The sequence below is a fragment of the Salvelinus alpinus genome, chromosome 10 (genome assembly GCF_045679555.1).
Source record: "Salvelinus alpinus chromosome 10, SLU_Salpinus.1, whole genome shotgun sequence".
NCBI classification, from domain to species: Eukaryota; Metazoa; Chordata; class Actinopteri; order Salmoniformes; family Salmonidae; genus Salvelinus; species Salvelinus alpinus.
This window is the reverse complement of record NC_092095.1, coordinates 31,933,280-31,958,050: the sequence shown is the minus strand read 5'-3', so window position 1 is coordinate 31,958,050 and position 24,771 is coordinate 31,933,280. Positions and strand designations below refer to the sequence as shown.

The following is a 24,771-nucleotide window of genomic DNA, read 5'->3' as shown; positions in this document are numbered from 1 at the left end:
TTTTTGATTAACAAATAAGGTTTTATATGTATGGCTAAATAAAGAGCAGAATTATTGATTATTATTATATTATTATTTGTGCCCTGGTCCTATAAGAGCTCTTTGGCTCTTCCCACGAGCCAGGTTGTGACAAACTCACACTCATTCTTATGTTCAATAAATGTATTGTATAGTGTGTGTGGCAGGCTTACAATTATAGCAAAAAAATCTACATCACACTGACCCTAGTGCTAGAGAGGGTACGCAGCTGGAGGTTGAATGTTTGAAGTGGTTCGGGACTATAAAAAGTTTGGAAACCACTGCTCTACACTATTTTGACACATAAACTGAAATCAGGCTAACTATTTGTGTCACGGCTGTTGAAAGGAGGAGACCAAGGTGCAGCGTGGTGAGAGTACATTTTATTTTATTTAATCAAAATGACACCGAACAAAACAATAAACACTACAAAAACAAACCGTGAAGCTAAAGGCTATGAGCCCTAAACAAAGTAAACTTCCCACCAAGACATGTGGAAAAAATGGCTACCTAAGTATGTTTCTCAATCAGAGACAACGATAGACAGCTGTCTCTGATTGAGAACCACACCTGGCCAAACACAAAGAAATAGAAAACATAGAACATAGAATACCCACCCCAACTCACGCCCTGACCAAACCAAAATAGAGACATAAAAAGGATCTCTAAGGTCAGCACGTGACAATTTGAGTTTTAGCAAACAGCAAAGGGCGGAGCAATTTCTGCATAGTGCAATTTGAAGGAGCTTTCGCATGTATTACTGTCAAACCCGCAGCATCAATCAACTGCCTCGCGTAGATGCTTATCTGGGAAATAATGAAGTAATCAATGCGACCACTCAGCACACTAATGACCAAACGCTAGCCTGCTCGACCGGGACAAGTTGTTTCTGCCGGCACCGACGCAGTGAGTGTGTGTGTGTGTGTGTTTGTGTTTGGAGTGATTTCAAGGCGAAAAACGACCCCCAACAGATGTTTAATTACCAGAAGACGAAGAGAGCTACGGTTGGCCTGTACGTGTCATCAGTCATGGCTGAATAAATGAATAGGTAAACAGAGGAGGAGGTACCTAGCATAGCAGGCCCCAGCATGGTTTGTATAGTGGATGGAAGAATCAGCGGCGCAGAAATAACATGAGAGATCACAAACCCACACAGTCAGAACTGTTTATTAATATGGATGAAGGCAGCGAACGGTCCAGCGCTAGGCTGGATTGATTGAAGTGTATTTTGCTTATGTGCAGTGGCAACATTGCTTTGGTGGAAGGTGATGATTTGCTTGCTGTTCTACTTGGAAGACAGACGTGTCGGCTGGGAGAAGATTTGAACAAATTACGATTGTGTCCCATCAATGAAAGTTCACTTACATCCCTTCTTGATATTCACCATGTTAATAAAACACGTTATACGGGTGAATTTCCTCCTCTACACATTTGTGTTGGTGAACGGGCTCCCGAGTGGCGCAGCGGTCTAAGGCAGTGTAAGAGGTGTCACTGCAGTCCCTGGTTCGAATCCAGGCTGCATCACATCTGGACGTGATTAGGAGTCGCATAGGGCGGCGCACAATTGGCCCAGCATTGTCCGGGTTTGGCCGTAAATGTAAATAAGAATTTGTTCTTAACTGACTTGCCTTGTTAAATAGATAAAACATGGTAGGCCACCAACACTTGAGAGAGATCCATTGTATGCACTAGAAATTGTCCTGAGTTGTGATGGATCTTGGTTGAGTAAGGTACGGAGACAAAACGCACCCAGCGAGAGACCGTGCGTGCCAGACAAAATGAATGTCAATGGCATTCCAGCGGCAGTTTATGGCTGTGGTAGTTAAATGTCAAACGCTTGGCCCAGGGGAGAGTTTGCAACTGCAGCAGACAAAGAGCAAGAAACTCGCAGGTGTCTCTTTGCTCTTGTTCCTTTATCACGCTCTCCTGTGAAGTGTTGTGCGCGGGACAACGAGGCAGTATGATCAGCAGGATCTATTATTAGCGAAAGGGTGAAAAATGAAGTGAATGGAGCAGGGGAGGATGGAGGAGTGGAAGATTGGAGGAGTGGAGCCAAGCCTCCTCAACGACATTATTTTAAGAGCTGCTGTGGTGACAGTTTCCTGAGGGGATGACTGCAGCACCGCGGACAACAGAGCAGTGTGTGTGTGTGTGTGTGTATGTGTGTGTGTGTGTGTGTGTGTGTGAGAGAAAGGAAGAAGGAGCTAATACCATAATACAAGTAGTTTAAAAGTAGCATCACAGACAGTACATGTACTATACACAGAGAATAAATCATCAACGTTTCTGAGTCTGACTTGTAGTGCACTGCAATGAACTGCAGTGATTTTACTGGCACAAACAGTCTGTACCGCAACCACTTGTCCAATTTAGGTGCACCTTCAGATGAACCTGAAATGCTTCCATCTCTGGCTCAAAGATGCGGCTAAAGAAGACGGACTGTCCAGCAGGCAGGCAGCAGCTACAGTAGGGCCATTTCATTTGGCTCAGGGCTGTCATCCAGAACAGAGTCTATCTTCCATAGAGTCGGAACACTTAGCTAGGAAATCTGGGAGAGAACACAGAACATATGGGCGATGGAAACAAGTCCAGAATCATATCCATAACTCATGTGTCGTAACCCCTCCCCTCAGCCATAACATCAAAGCCAGCAGCCAGGAAGGCAGACACAGCGAAGGACAGCTTACTAAAGCAGACATTTCCCAATGGCTGCCCAGTTGTTCTTTCTGCTAATGAGTTACGGTGTAGTTTGTGTTACTGGGAGTAGCTGTGTTTGTGTGACTGGGAGTTTGTTTCATGTGTTACTATGTTTATTATCTGCATGCCCCCTCCTGTGTTGTTTCCAAGCTGTGTCCACTCCAGAGACCTCCCAAGATCCATTGAATCCACTGTCTCCATGGTGATGTGGCTTGTACAGATGCCCCCCCCCCCCCCCACACACACACACACACACTCTCTCTCTCTCTAGACAATATCCCAGTGTGTCGTTTTGCAGTGACTGTGTTTTTTCCCTACTCTGTTGAGGCTTTATTCATTATTGTCAGCAGCTCTGTATATGGAAATTAATTGTGTGGCTGACGCCTCTCTCCATCTTATTCAATATTAATGCCGCCTCAGATTACCAGACAGCTCTACTCCAACCCCCAGGGAGTTGGGATCTCTTTAGAGCAGAGGGCAGAAAGAGAGAGAGAGCGAGAGAAAGAACCATATAAAGTACTCTCTAATTGACAAAGACAAGTGCCAAATGCCTCTATTTGAATAGACATACAGTACCAGTCAAAAGTTTGGGCACACCTACTCATTCCAGGGTTTTTCTTTATTTTCTACATTGTAGAATAATAGTGAAGACATCAAAACTATGAAATAACACTTATGGAATCATGGAATCAACCCCCGAGAAAAAAATATATATTATATTTGAGATTCTTCAAAGTAGCCACCCTTTGCCTCGATGACAGCTTTGCACACTCTTGGCTTTCTCTCAACCAGCTTCATGAGGTAGTCACCTGGAATGCATTTCAATTAACACGTGTGCCTTGTTAAAAGTTCATTTGTGGAATTTCTTTCCTTCTTAATGCGTTTGAGACAATCAGTTGTGCTGTAACAAGGTAGGGGTGGTATACAGAAGACTAAGTACATATTATGGACAGCTCAAATAAGCAAAGAGAAATGACAGTCCATCATTACTTTAAGAGATGAAGGTCAGTCAATTCTGAAACATTTTAAAAACTTTAAAAGTTTCTTCAAGTGCAGTCGCAAAAACCATCAAGCGCTATAATGAAACTGGCTCTCATGAGGACCGCCACAGGAAATGAAGCCCAGAGTTACCTCTGCTGCAGAGGATAAGTTAATTAAAGTTAACTGCACCACAGATTGCAGCCCAAATAAATGCTTCACAGAGTTCAAGTAACAGACACATCTCAAAATCAACTGTTCAGAGGAGACTGTGTGAATCAGGCATTCATGGTTGAATTGCTGCAAAGAAACCACTACTAAAGGACACCAGTAAGAAGAAAAGACTTGCCGGTGGAAATCTGTCCTTTGGTCTGATGATTCCAAATTTGCGATTTTTGGTTCCAACTGCCGTGTCTTTGTGAGATGCAGAGTAGGTGAACGGATGATCTCCGCATGTGTGGTTACCACCATAAAGCACGAAGGAGGAGGTGTGATGGTGTGGGGGTGCTTTGCTGGTTACACTGTCTGTGATTTATTTAGAATTCAAGGCACACTTAACCAGCATGGCTCTCACAGCATTCTGCAGCGATACGCCATACCATCTGGTTTGCACATAGTGGGACTATCATTTGTTTTTCAACAGGACAATGACCCAACACACCTCCAGGCTGTGTAAGGGCTATTTGACCAAGGAGAGTGATGGAATGCTGCATCAGATGACCTGGCCTCCACAATCACCCGACTTCAACCCAATTGAGATGGTTTGGGATGAGTTGGACCGCAGAGTGAAGGAAAAGCAGCCAACAAGTGCTCAGCACGTGGGAACTTCAAGACGGTTGGAAAAGCATTCCAGGTGAAGCTGGTTGATTGACTGCCGAGAGTGTGCAAAACTGTCATCAAGGCAAAGGGTGGCTACTTTGAAGAATCAAAAATATATTTTGATTTGTTTACCACTTTTTTGGTTACTACATGATTCCATATGTGTTATTTCAAAGTTTTGATGTCTTCACTATTATTCTACTATGTAGAAAATAGTAAAAATAAAGAAAAAACCTGGAATGAGTAGGTGTGTCCAAACCTTTGACTAGTACAGTGCTTGCGTGGGTGGCTAATTCAGGGATTTTGGTGAAATGTCAGCTACTTTTTAATTAACTAGGCAAGTCAGTTAAGAACAAATTCTTATTTTACAATGACGGCCTACCCCGGCCAAACCCAATTGTGCGCCGCACTATGGGACTCCCGATCACGGGCCGGTTGTAATACAGCCCGTGATCGAACCAGGGTCTGTAGTGACTCCTCTAGCATTGAGATGCCGTGCCTTAGATCACTACGCCACTCGGGAGCCCGAGTGATACATTGAGAGCAATAACATGATGAGAACAGTTAATAATCCGTACTATTAAAACAGGATAGACTCTGGGTTTCCAAACAAACTCATCTCTAACACTGGATACTCTTCTAAAACCAGCCTTCTGAAGACCCTCATCCCTCTCAATCTGTCTCTCCTGAAGAGCTTTTTGCTCAGGCCATTCCTGCAGGCACTCTCAGCACCCTTCATCCTCTGCTATCGTCTAATTTCCCTTAGGTGACCCTAGCTAGCTAACATCAGCCTGCTCCTTCTGAGCCAATTAATCAGACGGCTGCTCAATCATGAAATGAGCCACCTGTAGTAGAGAAAGGACGAGCAGCACATACTCACTGTCAGAAGAAAAGGAATGTTTTATGAACCAAGCAACGACGAGAAGACAAATGGCTACCATTATCCATTGTATCCTATAGACAGCCAGGCTATCATCACTTTAGCCCAGGGAACTCTCAGTTAACCCACAATAGCAAAACTTAGAATGGCAACCGTCTGAAATGCCAAAGCTGGGTTGGGGAGGAAGGATGAAAGCTGGGATTTGTGGAAGGACACTGCTAAGAGTAAAGATGGAAGAGAGGGGCATCTCCTCAAACCCCCCCCCAACCGATTAGCAGGCGACAGTGACATGGGAGCCCACTAATCAGTAGTCCCCCTGGGCTGGCTCCTCAGCATATGGTGCATGGTTTCATCTCTAGCCCGTCTCTGATGAGCCCGGCCTGCATGGGCACCGCTGCCATGGCTTGAGTTTCACTGTTGAAAGGTGCTAAATGTTCTGAAGTCATGCGGAGAAAAGAGAAATGTTGTTCCTTTTGTATATCTGCCACAGTATTTCAGGCTCACTGGAAAGAGATCTATCCAAAGGAGTTGACAAGGAAACAGAAGTGCCCATTTAAACCTTTTTAAACAGATTGAAAGCCACTTTAGAAAGGTGATGAGGGCATTAATTGCACTGCTTGTCCACAGGGGTCACAACCTATCCACCATTAGTGGGTCTGTCGGAGTAATCCTCCTGCTTGAGCACAGTCCAGCCTCAATAATCGGGAGGGCGACACCTGCCAGCATTGTTCCCCTTCATCACATGACCCTGGGTGACCATCCTGGGCCAGAGCACAGGGGTAGGAGTGGCATGTTGCCCCCCTCACCTCTCCACCCACTAGGCCCTCCTTATAATCCTATTAGTCCCATTCATCTGTACCACATTGAAAGGTCAGATCGATCCTGAACACAAGCCCTCGCTGTGCCTTCACTCACAAATGCCTCCAAATGTCTTTCCGTTTCACTTTTCACACTTAGGCAGCCATTATTGACCATGAGAAGCTGTCTCAGATATAACATAGTAAGCGTATAACACGAACGTCTAGCAGCCCAAAGGCTGCGAGTTCTAATCTCATCATGGACAATTTTAGCTAATTAGCAACTTTTCAACTACTTACTTTTTAGCTACTTAGCATGTTAGCTAACCCTAACCCTTAAGCCTAACCCTAACCCCTAGCCTAGCTAACGTTAGCCAGCTATAATAATACGAAATGCTCTGAGACCAGGTTGACTTCAAAGCTTGTTATCAACTCTTCAAGCTGAGTAGTGAATCTATGGTTAAAAAAAGTCTAGAGTTTCTCAGGGCAAATATGCAACACCTGTCAAACTAACAATGAATTGGGTGACAAAGACTGAGCTGGTGAAAAATTCAGACAACTGGGGGATAAAGTCTAGTGTTAAGCCCAGCCTTATGACTTCCTTGTACAAAGGGTACCAGAGATTTGTGCACCCCTTAACCCTGAGGCGATTTAGCAATATGTCCTGGAATGCCAAATTCCAATAACCAAATTAGACTCAAATTGCATCCACGTGATTCGCAAAAACAACTCTCTCTATGATCATTGAAGAAGACAGCAGAAAGAAGGGCCATGACTATTTCAGGACAATCTGAAAACTAGCTAAATAATGACCTTAATTGAAACAGTAAGAAAGCGGTCACCACACTTGTTTCGGTAAAAAGCTGAGGGATGGGCCTGGAGAAATGCAACCACTCTCAAACTCATAGACAGAGCTATTGATGCAAGGAATCACCATCCATCATGTCAAAATTATAGTTTTAACTATACATTGTTTGTTTACATTTACATTGTTTACAAACAGGGGAGTAAAAAAAGCGTATATTTTGAGTTCTGATGTGGTACGACTGTTGAAATAAGCTCCTGGGGCATTCAAAAAGTTATATTCTTCAAGAATCATTGGGTATACAGTGCATTCGACAAGTATTCAGACCCCTTCGACTTTTTCCACGTTACATTACAGCCTTATTCTAAAACGGATGAAAGTTTTCCTAATTGTTTATAAACTAAAACTGGCCCATGACGCACAAAGACCCAAACCAGTAACTCATTTAGCAGAACCATACACCAAATCTGCAATACTGCTGGCATATGTTTGGCTTTACACTCAGATTGCAATTCCATAACAAACATTTCGCAAAACACAACACACAATTCTCTACCTTTGGCGCCTACCTTCAGAACTAAAATATCTTGTGTGCAAATGAAAAGCAACACTGTTTAATAACAAGCTAAGCTCAATTACCAATTAATCACTTTCACATGTGCAAACACTAATTGCGTAAATGTTCACTTTGCAATCAAACCTTTAGTACGGATAAAAAGGCCACAGGTGAGTTCTCCTGTGTTTGGAGAACAATGGAAGCAAACTTGGCAGAGAAAGGTGGAGGTGGAGGAAGACCAAGAACAAGATCAAGATCAAGATCAAGATCAAGATCAAGAACAAGAACAAGGAGAGTAATCTCTGATGAAATTCAGGCAACTGTGGTGGACAATGTGGTCAACCATGGTTTGACCTTGAGAGAGGCTGGGCAGAGAGTGCAGCCCAATCTGAGCCGCTTCACCGTAGCATCCGGACGTTCCAGAATGAGAAAAGGTACAGTTGAAGTCGGAAGATTACATACACCTTAACCAAATAAATTTAAACTCAGTTTTTCACCTGACATTTAATCCTAGGATCACCACTTTATTTTAAGAATGTGAAATGTCAAAATAATAGTAGTGACTTATTTCAACTTTTATTTCTTTCATCACATTCCCAGTGAGTCAGAAGTTTACATACACTCAATTCATATTTGGTAGCATTGCCTTTAAATTGTTTAACTTGGGTCAAATGTTTCAGGTAGCCTTCCACAAGCTTCCCACAATACGTTGGGTGAATTTTGGCCCATTCCTCCTGACCGAGCTGGTGTAACTGAGTCAGGTTTCTAGGCCTCCTTGCTCGCACACGCTTTTTCAGTTCTGCCCACACATTTTCTATAGGATTGAGGTCAGGGCTTTGTGATGGCCACTCCAATACCTTGACTTTGTTGTCCTTAAGCCATTTTGCCACAACTTTGGAAGTATGCTTGGGGTCATTGTCCATTTGGAAGACCCATTTGCAACCAAGCTTTAACTTCCTGACTCATGTCTTGAGATGTTGCCTCAATATATCCACATAATTTTCCATCCTCATGAAGCCATCTATTTTGTGAAGTGCACCAGTCCCTCCTGCAGCAAAGCACCCCCACAACATGATGCTGCCACCCCGTGCTTCATGGTTGGGATGGTGTTCTTCGGCTTGCAAGCATCCCCCATTTTCCTCCAAACATAACGATGGTCATAATGACCAAACAATTATATTTTTGTTTCATTAGATCAGAAAACATTTCTCCAAAAAGTACGATCTTTGTACCCCTGTGCAGTTGCGAACCGTAGTCTGGCATTTTTATGGCGGTTTTGGAGCAGTGGCTTCTTCCTTGCTGAGAGGCCTTTCTGGTTATGTCGATATAGGACTCGTTTTACTGTGGATATAGATACTTTTGTACCTGTTTCCTCCAGCATCTTCACAAGGTCCTTTGCTGTTGTTCTGGGATTGATTTGCACATTTCGCACCAAAGTACGTTCATCTCTATGAGACAGAACGCGTCTCCTTCCTGAGCGGTATGACAGCTGTGTGGTCCCATGGTGTTTATACTTGCATACTATTGTTTGTACAGATGAACGTGGTACCGTCAAGCATTTGGAAATTGCTCCCAAGGATGAACCAAACTTGTGGAGGTCTACAATTTTTTTTCTTCTGAGGTCTTGGCTGATTTCTTTTGATTTTCCCATGATGTCAAGCAAAGAGGCACTGAGTTTGAAGGTAGGCCTTGAAATATATCCACAGTTACACCTCCAATTTACTAAAATTATGTCAATTAGCCTATCAGAAGCTTCTAAAGCCATGACGACATTTTCTGGAATTTTCCAAGATGTTTAAAGGCAAAGTCAACTTAGTAAACTTCTGAGTCACTGGAATTGTGATACAGTGAATTATAAGTGAAATAATCTGTAAACAATTGTTGGAAAAATGACTTGTGTCATGCACAAAGTAGATGTCCTAACCGACTTGCCAAAACTATAGTTTGTTAACAAGACATTTGAAGTGGTTCGAAAAACGAGTTTTAATGACTCCAACCTAAGTGTATGTAAACGTCCGACTTCAACTGTATGTACTGCATTCATTGAACCTACTTGACAGTAGAACAACATAAAGCACAGTAAAGACCGTAGATTCCAATACATACTGTAAGGGGAAACAAAGTCAATGTTTAATGTATTACTGTATGTATGAAATTGGGAGCAATACTACTTTGTAACATGTTTATCTTGTATACTGTATTACTGTAGTGTTTACTGAACTGTATGCTATTTTGTTTTTGTAGAACTGAAAGACGACCCCCACTTGGTGGTAGAACGTGTCTGTTTACAGATGAACAGGAGGCTGTCATTGCGCAAATGGTAGTTTAAAATAATGCCATAAGACTGTGGGGAAATCCAACAACAGACTTTTGAAAACTATGCCATGTTCCATAACATCAGAGTGAACTTATCAACCATCTCCGGATGAAGCAAATCTACAGAGTCCCATTTGAAAGGAATTTTCAAAGAGTGAAGGATAAACGGTACAAATATGTGCAAGTACGTAATGTACACTCTTGAAACATTAGACTCATTGTTGCCAGTGAACTTTACTATACAGCAATTACAGGATTTACTGTCATTTCAGAGAATCATGGAGTTGGATACAAGTCCCATCCCCCAGGAACTCATATTCATAGATGAGGCTGGATTAAATTTAGCGAAGACGAGGAGAGGAAGGAGCATCATTGGTCACCGCGCTATCATTGAGGTAGCTGGCCAGCGTGGGGTAAATGTCACTATATGTGCAGCTATTAGCCACAATGGGGTCCTCCACCGCCATGCCACCCTTGGACCATACAACACTGCCCATCTACTTAATTTCCTGAACAGCTTAAATTACAATATTTTTCAGCCAGAGCAGAGAGGGCCAGGTGATCCTGAACAGCAAATGCATGTTCTAATTTGGGACAACGTGAGTTTCCATCGGGCTGCTCAGGTCCGCAACAGGTTCCATGACCATCCCAGGTTTATAATTCTCTATCTCCCACCATATTCCCCATTTCTCAACCCCATTGAAGAGTTGTTTTCAGCATGGCGGAGGAAGGTGTATGATCACAAACCCCATGAACGTATGGCCCTTCTCCAGGCAATGGAGGAGGCCTGTGGTGACATTCCAGCAGAGTCCTGTCAGGGGTGGAAGCGTCATGCCAGAAGCTATTTTCCAAACTGTCTGGCCAAGGAGAATATCGCCTGTGATGTTGATGAAAATCTGTGGCCGGACCAAAACAACAGACATGACTGATTTTGCAGTGGTGTAAAACAATTAAGTAAAAATACTTTAAAGTACTACTTAAGTGACTGTAGCGAACTGCAATGACTGGAACGAACTGCAAAAATCTCTGAAGCTGGAGACTCCCTCACTAGCTTTAAGCGCCAGCTGTCAGAGCAGCTCACAGATCACTGCACCTGTACATAGCCCATCTGTAAACAGCCCATCTATCTACCTACCTCATCCCCATACTGTATTTATTTATTTATCTTGCTCCTTTGCACCCCAGTATCTCTACTTGCACATTCATCTTCTGCACATCTACCATTCCAGTGTGTAATTGCTATATTGTAATTACTTCGCCACCATGGCCTATTTATTGCCTTAACTCCCTTATCTTACCTCATTTGCACTCACTGTATATAGACTTTTTGTTTTCTTTTGTTCTACTATATTATTGACTATGTTTTGTTTATTCCATGTGTAACTCTGTGTTGTTGTATGTGTTGAATTGCTATGCTTTATCTTGGCCAGGTCGCAGTTGCAAATGAGAACTTGTTCTATAAAGGTGAAATACATTTTTTAAAATAAAAAAGTAGTTTATTTGGGAATCTGTACTTTACCATTTATATTTTTCACAAATTTTATTTCCTAAAGAAAGTAATGTACTTTTAACTCCATACATTTTCCCTGACACTCAAAAGTACTTGTTACATGTTGAATGCTTAGCAGGACAGGAAAAAGGTCCAATTCACACACTTGTCAAGAGAACATCCCTGGTCATCCCTGCTGCCTCTGATCTGGTGGACTCACTAAACACAAATGTTTGTTTGTAAATTGTCAATGTGCCCCTGGCTATCTGTAAATAATATATTTTTTAATTATGCTCTCTGGTTTGCTTAATATAAGCAATTTGAAATGATTTATACTTTTACTTTTGATAGTTAAGTATATTTTTGCAATTCCATTTACTTTTGATACTTAAGTATATTTAAAACCAAATACTTTTAGATTTTTACTCAAGTAGTATTTTACTGGGTGACTTTCACTTTTACTTGAGTCATTTTCTATTAAGGTATCTTTACTTTTACTCAAGTTATGAAAATTGGGTCCTTTTTCCAACACTGCTTTTGTTTTTTCGCAATGGAGTATTTTGACAGTTTCTTTATCTATTCTGTATAATTGATCTAACGTACAGTAGTTATTTTGCATATGCTAAATATATTTACTGTATGTGTGCTTACAGTTTGCTGTTTGACATGTACTGAGTCATGTTGAAATATAAAACAAACATGTTTGTGTTCCTTGTTTGAGTACACAAACAATATACAGTATAACAACAATCTTAGTCTTTACACTGAAACAGGTTTTGAATGTCACAGTGTGATCTCGTTCGTCACGAAGTTGTGTGTGTCTCATTTGTATGCAGGGAAGACATGATTTTGATTGCTGTGTTTCATTTGGCAAAATGTCTTTGGGGTTTGTGGAAATTGGCTAAATGTTTTGTGTTTAGAGTTGAGTACCTGAGATGTAGCTCCAGCAAACATGTGTTAACAATTGTGAAAAACTAAATTGTTTTTTACCCTCAACAATCTACACACAATACCCCATAATGAAAAAGCTCAAATTTAGAAATGTTTTCAAATTTATTAAAAAACAGAAATATCACATTTACATAAGTACTCAGACCCTTTACTCAGTACTTTGTTGAAGCACCTTTGTGATTACAGTGATTACAGCCTTGAGTCTTCTTGGGTATGAGGCTACAAGCTTGTCACACCTGTATTTGGGCAGTTTCTCCCATTTTTTTTCTGCAGATCCTCTCAAGCTCTGTCAGATTGGATGCGGAGCACTCTGGCTGGACCACTCACTGAAATTCAGAGACTTGTCCCGAAGCCACTCCTGCGTTGTCTTGACTTTGTGCTTAAGGTCGTTGTCCTGTTGGAAGGTTAACATTCACCCCAGTCACAGGGTCCTGAGCACCTTGGAGCAGGTTTTCATCAAGGATCTCTCTGTATTTTGCTCCTTACATCTTTCCCTCGATCCTGACTAGTCTCCCAGTTCCTGCTGCTGAAAAACAACCCCACAGCATGATGCTGCCATCACCTTGCTTCACAGTAGGGATGGTGCCAGGTTTCCTCCAGATATGACGCTTGGCATTCAGGCCAAAGAGTTCAGAGAATCTTGTTTCTCATGGTCTGAGAGTCCTTTAGGTGCCTTTTGACAAACTCCAAGCAGGCGGTCATGGCTTCCGTCTGGCCACTCCACCATAAAGTCCTAATTGGTGGAGTGTTGCAGAGATGGTTGTCCCATCTCCACAGAGGAACTCTTGAGCTCTGTCAGAGTGATCATTGGGTTCTTGGTCACCTCTCTGACCAAGGCCCTTGTCCCCCGATTGCTCAGTATGGCCGGGCGGCCAGCTCTACGAAGAGTCTTGGTGGTTCCAAGCTTCTTCCATTTAAGAATGTTGGAAGCCACTGTGTTCTTGGGGACCTTCAATGCTGCAGACATTTTTTGGTACCCTTCCCCAGATCTGTGCCTCAACACAACCCTGTCTCGGAGCTCTACGGACAATTCCTTCGACTTCATGGCTTGGTATTTGCTCTGACATGCACTGTCAACTGTGGGACCTTATATAGACAGGTGTGTGCCTTTACAAATCATGTCCAATCAAATTAATTTCACAGGTGGACTCCAAGTTGTACAAACATCTCAAGGATGATCAATGGAAAGAGGATGCACCTGAGCTCAATTTTGAGTCTCATAGCAAGTATTTTTTTTTATATATATTTTTTTATATATACATTTAAAAAAATATATATAAACCTGTTTTCACTGACTTTGTCATTATGGGGTATTGTGTGTAGATTGATGAGGAAAACATATAATTTAATCCATTTTAGAATAAGGCTGTAACGTAACAAATGTGGAAAAAGGGAAGGGATCTGAATACTTTCCGAATGCACTGTATATAATTAATGAATAAGTCAAAAAATGTATGTAACTAAGGACTCTAGCTTTGAAAGTCCTTATGTAGGCTAGATTAGAAAATATACAGTATCTGTTGACTGTCTTGGCCAATAGTCTTATAGGCTTGAGTGCAGCTCTTAGAGATAACCGTCCAAACCTGTTGAAATCCACTGGGAATTACTGGTCCTTAGTCTCCAGAGGGACTGGGGATCATCTGGGAGTTTGACATAAGCAGGTTAAATATCTAAGCCAGCTCTTGTTTTTGTGTTTTGTGGAGAGTAAGATCAGCCAACCATGCTGAAAAGCAGTAAACAGGATGTATGATGAATTAAAGCACAATCACTTCAACCTGCTGCTGATACTTCCTTAGAGACTGAAAACGTATGAAGAAGATAACCTAGGGGTGCTTTTGCAAGATGACTCAGCCGAGCTTCCATTGGAAGTTAGAGAGGATCATAAGACCAGCGTGTCGTCACATAGAAGTTGGCCGGAGAGGACCCTACCCCTTCCCCTTGGGGGACCCCATTGGCACAGGGGATGAACGACCCGAGCGTCAGTGGGTGGAGGTGTAGAATCGGATCGACGTGGCTGCAGCCGAGGAATGTAAGGAATTCCCAATGTAAACACGTCGTCTTCATGCTTGGCCGGCCACTGCCTGCACTCTTATCTCCCTGTGCCCATCGGGCCCTTTAATCAACATAATGGCTACTTATCTATTACCACTGCTTTTCCTGTAGTTGCTGATGTGATTGTGCAGCTGGGGCCTCTGCTAGCACTGGCCTGGCCTTTTGTGTTCCTAAAGCGTCCGGTGGTTGGTACATCACCGTTCACTCAGATACCCCCCAATGCACAGACAGACCTTAGTCTGATACTGGTCTCTATACAGTGTAATGGCTTTTGAAATGTCACCACCATTGAGAGCCATTTTTTTGCGAGGCTAACCGTTCTGCTTGGCTGGCCAACGCTCCTCCATCTCCTATGGGAGCGCTCTCTAGCTGATAGGATCATAAGTGGCTAAAGGGGGAAATGTACTTTTTTTCCTGGTTCGAAATAGAGCGCTTTCGCTGTTCCAAACAAATAGTCTTCAGCATGTCACCAACTCCTGCGGTTCCTGTGTGTGAACCCTCAACTCTTTCGGCTTAAAACGAAACTCATTTCTAAGGCAGCCGAGTCTGAAAGCGCATCGCTAGTCGCTAATGCTGTGTGACATTTAGAAAATGGAGGAAAGGAGAAGCAGGTGGCTGTTTTTCCTTCCCTCTGTTGTTCTATGAAATCCTGTTTTTCCAGCATGGTGCTTTTGTCAGCACTAAAGGTAGTGAATTCTAAGTCTACCCTGAGCATGTATAGTTTGTGGGGGCCATATTTACTCAGACGGGTGAATTCCACCTCATGCTATAAGGCCTAGTCGTACCATGCTCCGCCAGTCATGGGGGCTCTTGTGGGACTGTTATGTAGTCTGATGCCCTGACTAGCCTACATTCCAACACTTTCACACGGTCTTGCAATCACAGAGCTTCACTACTACCGTATTTCTCAACAACCCAGAGTCAAACACCAGATTTTCCCTTTTCCTGGACCATCCCTGATAAGTTTGTTTGAGTGGGCCTGATGTTTTGGATGGGAAAGTAGATACTTTCCGGGTGTTTTCTACTGCTGAAGCAGACTTTTCCTGACAATTTTGATAAGACCGCAGGATGTCCAACCACTGGTCCCCTGACGCTCCTCTAGATGAGAGAAGACAGATAGGTCTATAAATTGGGAGGCAGTTGCTGTCAATACCAGACAGTCGATACACTTTCCCAGGTCTGCCCTCCATCACTCCGGCACAAGCACATCAGAAAGGATCATGGGGGATTGGACCGGGATAACCCATTAATCTCCCAGATGGAATGGTTCATGTCCTCTACATGTCACTCCTCCAGTTAGGACACCATAACATTGGGGTTGAATAAAAGCCAGTCACAACATTTTGGTTCTAGTTCTTTGTCATGGTAAACAATGACAGAATTTGGTCTTTATCTTGGACAACCTGGATCAGTATTAAAACAGTTCATTTTGACTTGACAAATTCATGTAGCTAACTCATCAAGGGTGACAGACAATCTAAATTCTAAAGAGACTGCCACCCTGCGGGTTTTCTTTTTTACTTAGTCCCTTGGATTGGATGCGTCCTTCATGTATTTCACTAACCAGTCTTTGAGATCCACATACAGCATGTCAAATGGACCCCGAGGAAGCTGTCAGTTACAGATGTCAATGCCCCTTAATGACCCCGCCCCTTCCCCCGCACATAGCAGTGGAGGATTATCCACAGAACAAAGAGGGTGGGGGGGTTCTTTGGAGAACTGGGGACCAACATTCCAATCACAATGGTAAGAGTGACCAGCAGGTTCAATTAACACGCACTTAACAACTACACAATTTACTACCTCACTGTTGCTGAGGAAACAAAGCCGAAGTTTCCAGCTAAGAAGGTCTTCAATGTGAGGGAGAAGATAATCGTCTTACTGTTTAAGAGAGTGCCCGCTTATAATGCATTTCCTGCGGGAATTTACCCTTTAATGGAAGAAAAATGTACTTGCTGTCTCTGCCATGTCTTCCTTCTCAATGGTTTCTCAGTTTCACATACACAGTAGTTTTCATGAATAATACATTCTATAACCAGTCAACTACAACAACAATGGATGATTTACGACATGGAAATAACGGTCAAGTGGTAAAACAGTCTGTTTGATGAGGTGTAATCTCGGTCCCAGACACTTCCGCCCAAATGCAATAGCCCGGGGACGAGATTAGATGAAGTGTTAATTGTTATGATGAATATGGCTCAGGGTTCAGTAAACATGACCTACAGTGAGCTCCAAAAGTATTGGGACAGTGACAAAGGTATTGGGACAAATTCACTAATGTGTATTAAAGCAATAAAAAGTTACGTATTTGGTCCCATATTCAAAGCACGCAATGACTACATCAAGCTTGTTACTATACATTTGCTGGATGCATTTGCTGCTTGTTTTGGTTGTGTTTCAGATTATTTTGTGCCCAATAGAAATTAATACATTATTTACCATTCATTTCTTTTGGGCACAAAATAATTTGAAATGCAAACCAAAACAAACAGCAAATGCATCATCTAACAAATGTGTAGTCACAATCTTGATGTAGTCATTGTATGCAATGAATATGGGACCAAATATGTAACTTGTTACTATTTTAATACAGAAAATATGTAACTTGTTACTATTTTAATACAGATAAATGAATTTGTCCCAATATTTTTGGTCCCCTAAAATGGGTTGACTATGTATAAAAAAATGCTGTAATTTCTAAACGTTCACCCAACATGGGTGAAAATACCCTGAAATTAAAGCTGACAGTTGGCACTTTAACCTCATAGTCATTGTATTATTTCAAATCCCAAGTGCCGGGGTACACAGCCAAAACAACAAAAAGAGGCACTGTCCCAATATTTTTAGAGCTTACTGTAGGTTGTCACCACTCCTGTTGGGTTTAAGGTCAGGCATCTAGTGTATACTTGAGACCACCGGTTGGTCATTAGTTCAGGGGCAATTACGAAAACGTCCATGTGCCCCCACCTCCCAAAGTCTCCACATGCATGGATGAATCCCTAACTTGGCTAAGAAATGGCAATGATATGACATAACATTTTTCGATTGCATTTGATGATGGTGGAAATTTACCCACAATTGTTTGCTCTGCATCCTTTTTTAACAGGAATGTACAGTACTTTTACAGTATCTCTCCCCAATTATTGTCATACTGTAGAACATCAGGTTCGTTTTCCCACATGCCAAGTGCTGCAACAGTCTACTAGAAATTGAACCGATTTACACCGGAGGCAACACCACCACAGTCAGATACAGTAAGTCAACAATTAGTATTTTAGCCAGTTATTGAGCGTCTTTGTTTCTAAACCATGACTCGTGTATTGTATTCCCCTGGCTCTCACAACCGTGAACTGTAATTAATAGCTGATGAATGGGTTATTAATTGATTAGACAGAGTTGCCCGAGTAGCCTGGAGGCCTATTGATATCATTACTCCGATAGAGTGAGTCTCCTGAAAACATTCAAGAGTCGCAGACAATCGCACTCACATAGGCTACGCGCGCGCGAAAATAACTATACCGCGGTTGTAACAATGTAACAACAAACGCCAGAGTAGCTACATCTAAACACGAGGTTAGTAACCCAGTGACGCATATATCGACTATCGACTCACGAATGCACGAAACATGTTACAATTTGAGCAAATAATAGCCTAGGGGCCACACAAATGATTCCACTTACCTATTACACAAGGTGCGTCGGTACGTCGGGTACTCCGCGTATCCCAGTCAAATGAATCCCCAAAAGCCGCTGTGTCACCACTCCAGTCACACAAGCCGCGCGCACGTGTCTGGTTCTGAACCAGAAAGTCACATGAGCTCCATGTTCAATATGAGGGAGCTCTATACTGCTGCCCGGGAGGAGCCATTCGTTTTTTTTCAACACAATAGGATGGCGGGGATGCCTCCACTGAAATCCTTGGTCCTGACAACGCTAGCAAATAACCACTTGGTGGGGGTAACAGGCTTCGCAAATATGAGGTGCATCCTATGTGATTAGGCTACTGTGCGGGTCACAAGGCTACTGTGCGGGTCACAAGGTACTAAAGGACTGTTGGATTTTCGTGGCGTGAGTACAGCCGCGGAATTTTAATGAGGACATATTGCTGCAACAGCAGGCACAGCTTTTTGGTCCTGATTCAGATTAGGGGCTAGGTTTCCATGAGCCCCTGCGGATAAGCATGAATTGTCCCATTAACCTGTGGCTTAAACAGGGGTCCACACAGAGCGTTTCTTGGTATTCTTTAACAAATCTACTTTGAGACAAAAGTATACACATCACACACATGGTTATGGGCTTAAATTAAATACATATGTACCATGTATGGTAGAGTTGAAATGTAAGTTTGCAACCCAATATTACATTTTATATACATCACAGAAGACTGAAATATAACAAAACGCCTAGTTTGTTTATTGAGCTACACTGAGGTGACTATTCAAAAATGCTCAGCTGGTCCATATTCCCCTCAAGTGAATCCCCAGCATCTTGTCAACATGTGCCCTGACAACAGAGCAGATACTGTAGCTTATACCAATCTGTCCGTATGTGGTTTTACCCATAAGGCATTTTAAGGTGTAAAAAAAACAAAAAAATTGTCAAATTGTATCAAATATTTCTATTCATTCCTACATATGACAGCAGTTTTATAGCCAAAATGAAATGATTTAATGTAGACAATAATTTCTTCAGTGTTTGGGTTTAGGCCCAGAAAAGAAGGGCAGCCAATGTAAAACAAATCCGAGACAAACAAATCTAAGAACTAAAGTTTTGTTGCTAAGGATTCCATGACGCAGTTAGCCTTTACGGCTGGGACTGCAAGTTTGTGTTCCATTTTTTGTGTGGATTGGAACTCGGAGCGACAAGACCAAGGGTCCCCGACCGATCATCACAAAATTTGAACACTGCCAACAAAAGGAGCTGATCAAAAGCAGGTGAAGGAAGCTTAAAGGGACCAAATTCAGTCTCAATGACCAATTTCCAAGGTAGATAAATGAACTTAGTAAGAAACTGTATCCAGTACAAAGGCAACAGAGGTAGAAGGGTAAGCGTGCCTTTCTCATTGTGGACAAACTCTTTATAGATGGACAGCTATTCCAAGACAGCTCCATAACACCATGGCTGTACTAAATTCTACAGGGACTTACCATTCAAGATAAAAAGAAAGTATGAGAACTGTAAAAATATCTGAACACTATGAAGTGGATATGAACACACAGGTACTCAATTACATGCTTGCTTACACATACGGACTTATACATACACACACACACCTGATCTCGCTCTCTCTTCTCACTCTCTATTGTCGAGAACGGTTTCATAATTTAATATGTTTTTCGTTTGTATATCTTTTTTATGTATTTGTTTAAATATGTTTACAACAAGCAAGGGGAAGATATCAGATTAGGGGCATTGGGGGAAAATAACATTGTACGGAATACATTTGTACTGTAGTGAAGCCGTCCCTAGAGTAATGCAAGGTATCTTTCATGATCATGTGAAACGTCAATTGCTATGGAAATGCTGGAATGTGTTTTTCAATGATGTTAAAGGTAATTATGATGCAACTATGACGGTGATACGATATGGATTACAATTATCATCATGAATATTAAGGCTATACTCACTTCATGTTACACACATAGACACTCAACCATGCAAATTGGCAGAGTTATTATTTATTTGGATAGCACACATTAGTCTTACTCTTATACAGACATCGTACACACTCTCACTAAATCACATCCAATATCATACACATCAACCTACTCAATTTTACTACACACATATCTTGTCTCAATTTTCTAGCATTGGCTCACAGGCAAACAGGCAAGGGAATAAAACAAATATTGCTAGAACCTATTTCTTGAATTCTAAATATCAGACATTTGAAAGCTCTAATTTTGACCGTCATAATACCTCTGACGACAGTAACTTTACAAGCACTAATTATGGTCAATTTAGACTAAGAATAGTATCTAGTAATGTTAAGGGCTGAAATAAGTATAGCCAGTTAAAATTGTAACGCTTTAGCAGATTATAAATAAGATCAGTCTACGTGGCTAAAACAAAAGGAATATAACATATACTGTTTACAGGAAACTCACTCTACATCCTTTGATGAAGTTGTGTGGAAAAAGGAATGGGGTGGTGAAATAATTTTCTGTCACGGACAAAGGAACTCAAAAGGTGTGATGATAATAATTAACAAAAAATTTGATCTGAATGTGCAAATAGTCAGGAATGATTCGCAAGGAAGGTGGATCCTTTTGAATATAAAAGTGGACGAAAAAGAGATTTGGCTCATTAATCTATATGGTCCAAATCAGGATGATCCATACTTCTTCAAGAACATTTATACCAATTTATTGAACTTACAGGCAACAAATTATCATATAATTATGGTAGGAGAATATAACCCAGTGTTAAGTACCTCAATGGACCGTAAAGGTAATCACTCTACAAACGATTAACACCGTGCCCTTAAGGAAATCTCAAATATTATGGGCACATTAGAAATAGTGGATATTTGGAGACTAAAAATCTCCGACCTAGTGAGATATACAGTTGAAGTTGGAAGTGTACATACACTTAGGTTGGAGTCATTAAACTCATTTTTCAACCACTCCACAAATGTCTTATCAAACTATAGTTTTGGCAATCGGTTAGGACATCTACTTTGTGCATGACACAAGTAATTTTCAAATAATTGTTTACAGGCAGAATATTTAACTTGTAATTCATTGTATCACTATTCCAGTGGGTCAGAAGCTACATATACTAAGTTGAATGTGCCTTTAAACAGCTTGTAAAATTCCAGAAAATTATGTCATGGCTTTAGAAGCTTGGAGGTGTACCTGTGGATGAATTTCAAGGCCTACCTTCAAACTCAGTGCCTGTTTGCTTGACATCATGGGAAAATCAAAAGAAATCAGCCAAGACCTCAGACATTTTTTTTTTTAGACCTCCACAAGTCTGGTTCATCCTTGGGAGCAATTTCCAAACGCCTGAAGGTACCACATTCATCTGTACAAACAATAGTATGCAAGTATAAACACCATGGGAAAAGTGCAAATCAATCCTAGAACAAAAAAGACAGACTACGGTTTGCAACTGCACATGGGAACAAAGATCGTACTTTTGGAGAAATGTCCTCTGGTCTGATGAAACAAAAATAGAACTGTTCGGCCATAATGACCATTGTTTGGAGGAAAAAGGGGGATGCTTGCAAGCTGAAGAACACCATCCCAACCGTGAAGCACGGGGGTGGCAGCATCATGTTGTGGGGGTGCTTTGCTGCAGGAGGGACTGGTGCACTTCAAAATAGACGGCATCATGATGATGGAAAATTATGTGTATATATTGAAGCAACATCTCAAGACATCAGTCAGGAAGTTAAAGCTTGGTCGCAAATGGGTCTTCCAAATGGACATTGACCAAAAGCATACTTCCAAAGGTGTGGCAAAATGGCTTAAGGACAACAAAGTCAAGGTATTGGAGTGGCCATCACAAAGCCCTGACCTCAATCCTATAGAAAATTTGTGGGCAGAACTTAAAAAGCGTGTGCGAGCAAGGAGGCCTACAAACCTGACTCAGTTACACCAGCTCTGTCAGGAGGAATGGGCCAAAATTCACCCAATTTATTGTGAGAAGCTTGTGGAAGGCTACCCAAAACGTTTGACCCAAGTTAAACAATTTAAAGGCAATGCTACCAAATACTAATTGAGTGTATGTAAACTTCTGACCCACTGGGAATGTGATGAAAGAAATAAAAGCTGAAATAAATAATTCGCTCTCCTATTATTCTGACATTTCACATTCTTAAAATTAAGTGCTGATCCTAACTGACCTAAGACAGGGAATTTTTACAAGGATTAAATGTCAGGAATTATGAAAAACTGAGTTTAAAAGTATTTGGTAAGGTGTACATGGAGGAGACTAAATCAAGGTAGTCGTCTTAACTACTTTGTCTCTTTCTCTCTTGCATCAAAGGTTAAAAAAGTTTTAATAGGAGACAGAATGCGATCGGATCATCATCTAATTGGCATTCACATAACTCTTATAGATTTTCCACATGGATGGGGATATTGGAAATAACTGAATTTTTTCCAGTATAATATAGGTTCAGCAAATCCCCTGATTGTTTGGGATACCTTTAAATGTACCTTCAGAGGTAATTCACTTCAATATTCATCAATAATAAAAAAGCAGTTTCTGGCTAAAGAGATAAGACTAACAAGGGAAATCCATGAACTAATAGTACAGGTAGATGGCAATAAAAACGATACTACAGAGATAAAAAATAAGTTAGAGGAAAACAAAAAAAAACTTGAGGAACTTATTCAAGAACAATATAATGTAATCTATTACAAAAATAAAGCAAACTGGATGGAATATGGAGGAAAATGCACCCGATTCTTCCTGAATCTCCAATACGGGAACGCTAACAAAAATTATTTGCATAAACTCGTTACTGAAGACGGAGTCATCTATGTAATTCTAAATATCTTCAAAATATCGAAATATTTTAGGCAGATGGTCTCTTTTCCATTTCATCCTCTCCCACTGAATGAAGATTACAGTAAGGAATTCTTTCCAAATAATATAAAAAATGGAAAATTAACAAATGTACAGAAAGATCAGTGCGAAGGCCAAATTACAGGAATAACCTTTTGAGGCTATTAAATCCTTTAAGTCTGGAAAAAACCCAGGGCTTGATGGCATACCGGTAGGTTATACTACCTCATTTGCACATGCTGTATATAGATTTTTCTTCTGTATTATTGATTGTATGTTTGTTTATTCTATGTGTAACTCTGTGTTGTTGTATGTGTCAAACTGCTTTGCTTTATCTTGGCCAGGTCGCAGTTGCAAATGAGAACTTGTTCTCAACTACCCTACCTGGTTAAAAAAAGGTGAAAAAACAAAAGAGGTATATCAAGCCTTTTTTGATATATTAAAAGCTCCATTGTTAGATTATTTTAACTACTCCTATAGAAATGGTAGTATGTCAGGTACTCAGCAGGAAGGTCTGATTTCTCTATTATTAAAACAAGACCCAAATAGCAAATATAAAGACCCAGTCTATTTAAAACACTGGCGCACCCTTACACTTCAATGTGTGATGCAAAAATACTAGCGAAATGCATAGCACTCAGAATTAAAAGGGTTTTACCACGTATTGTTCATCCTGATCAGACAGGTTTTTTACATGGACAATACATTAGAGATAATATATAACTACTAGAAATAATAGAACATCAAGAAACATCTAAGAAGCCAGGCCTGGTATTTATAGCGGATTTTGAAAAGGCATTTGATAAAGACTGGATTTTATTTAGAAATGCCAGAATTTTTTCAATTTCGGTGATTCTCTTATAAAATGGGTAAAAATAATGTATAGCAACCCCAGGTGTAAATTAGTATATATGGATACTTCTCAGAGAGTTTTAAATTGTCAAGAGGAGTTAAACAAGGGTGTCCGCTGTCACCATATCTATTCGTTATGGCCATCGAAATGCTAGCTATTAAAATCAGATCCAATAACAGCATTAGAGGATTAGAAATCCAAGGCTTAAAAACAATGTAGGCCGATGACTCAAGTTTTTTTATTAAGTCCACAAGCTAGATCCCTGCAATGTCTCATTGAAGATCTAGATAACTTTTCTGTACTCTCTGGACTAAAACCTAATTATGATGTGTACAATATTACGTATTGGATCTTTTAAAAAATGCAACTTTTACATTACCCTGCAGTTTACCTATAAAATGGGCTGATGGTGAAGTAGACATACTTGGTATTCATATCTCAAAATATATAAATAAGCTCTCCACAATGAATTTCAATAGAAAACTTGTAAAAATAGACAAGATCCTGCAACCATGGAGAGGTAAATACCTGTCTATTTATGGAAAAATTGCCCTGATTAACTCCTTAGTCATATCTCAGTTTACTCACTTATGGTGCTGCCTAGTCCTGATGATTTGTTTATCAAATCATACGAGCAAAAAATATTTAGCGTTATCTGGGACGCTAAACCAGACAAAATAAAGCGTGCCTAAAAATCCAAGACAACACCCTCTAACAGAATACAAAGATTACCCCATTAAATAAATACAAGTGTTGACAGAAAACATTCAAATTGACTCAATTTAACTAGGTTGTCCTTGATGCCGAGACACCCCACTTTGGAAGGTTTTTAATTATGGGCCATGGCATGGGCTCTCTCGCTTATACCACCAATATTTACTAAATCAGTTCACTATGAATGGAGGTTTCTGTTATTGCAATGTTTATTGTGTTCAGAGATGGAGAGCACACAACACTGCCACAGGCTCCCATGTCCCTCTGATCATCACCAAGGAAACATGGCATTGTTGTGGGAATCATGCTGTGCGCTGTCCCAGTGG

The 24,771-nt window shown here is 41.0% G+C and overlaps 1 protein-coding gene across 1 annotated transcript in view; it reads right to left on the bottom strand.

Annotated features, from left to right (window-relative positions):
* LOC139531907 (transmembrane protein 108-like) overlaps window positions 1-18,370 on the bottom strand; it is a 66,435-nt gene extending 48,065 nt beyond the window's left edge. The window contains exon 1 of the mRNA XM_071328853.1: window positions 18,043-18,370. The gene's annotated coding sequence lies outside the window, so the exon portion shown is untranslated. The remainder of the gene's footprint in view (window positions 1-18,042) is intronic.
* Between the last annotated feature and the right edge of the window lie 6,401 nt (window positions 18,371-24,771).